Below are 1,090 nucleotides of genomic sequence, written 5' to 3'. Positions count from 1 at the left end.
AAATAAAGGAATAAACAAAACCCTTCACCTAAATACTCATTTGTATACAGCATCAACAAAACAAACAGGGGAGCTTCTAGCAATTTAGACAGTCATTGCTTAAAGTTCACATTTACCATTAACAAATGCAATGAAAGAAACGTTAAGCTTTTTTTATTTTAAATTAAGTCCAATATTTGAATGATCAAGGGCACTTAATATTGTAATTTATGCCAATACGTAAGTCATCCTGAGGAGTATTTTGTATATTCTTTTTAAAAAAAATATGGAATGCTTCACAAATTTGGGTGTCATCCTTGCGCAGGGGCCATGCTAATTTCTCTGTATCATTCCAATTTTAGCACATCTGCTACTGAAGAAAGCACAATTTTTTTTTGTTTGTTTTTGTTTCTGTTTTTGGCCAGGGCCAGGCTTGAACCCACCACCTCCAGTATGTGGGGCCAGTGCCCTACTCCTTGAACCAGAGGCGCCACCCCTGTGTATTCTTCTAATATTCCTTTCAGAGGCAGCACAATTTCACTGAAGGAAAATGGAAATACGTGGCCTTGAAGCCTCGGTCTGACGCACACAGACTTACAGAGGTGTAGGCTATGTATGTGTCCATGGACACAGATATTGGTGTGACATCGTTGCAAGTCAATGAATGCTGGTGCCCATTGACTGAAAGAGACAAGAAACATTTTCCTCTAGAGTCTTAAAAGGAAGTGGGGCCTTGCTGATATATTGATTTTAGTCTGGTGATGACAACTTTTGTTTGGACTTCTGGTACCCAGTATTGTAGGATATTATCACTCCTTTTTTTTTTTTTAACATTATCAGGTTTTTAACATTATCAGGCAATTCATTACACATGTCTCTGGAAACCAATGCAGTGTTCTTTAGCATTTCATAGATAAGCAGGAAAATTAAAAAATTATCCGTGATATGGAGGGGATGAACACTAGATAATCTAAGTGCAAGAGGAATGACTGTTGAGTCATAAATCAACATAAACATAATATTTTCACAGCATTGAAAGTTCTACAGAGTTCACAGGAATGACAAAGAATGGGGAAAAAAAATTCCAAATGTCAGATAAGCACTAGTTTTG

The 1,090-nt window shown here is 36.9% G+C and overlaps 1 non-coding gene across 1 annotated transcript; it reads right to left on the bottom strand.

The window, feature by feature from the left end:
* Positions 1-259: 259 nt before the first annotated feature.
* On the bottom strand, positions 260-365 carry LOC128597861 (U6 spliceosomal RNA). Its single transcript, XR_008383416.1, has one exon. It is a non-coding gene; the product is annotated as a U6 spliceosomal RNA (small nuclear RNA).
* Between the last annotated feature and the right edge of the window lie 725 nt (positions 366-1,090).

Source organism: Nycticebus coucang, chromosome 10 (assembly GCF_027406575.1).
Source record: "Nycticebus coucang isolate mNycCou1 chromosome 10, mNycCou1.pri, whole genome shotgun sequence".
Lineage (NCBI taxonomy): Eukaryota > Metazoa > Chordata > Mammalia > Primates > Lorisidae > Nycticebus > Nycticebus coucang.
This window is presented reverse-complemented; position numbering and strand designations above follow the sequence as displayed.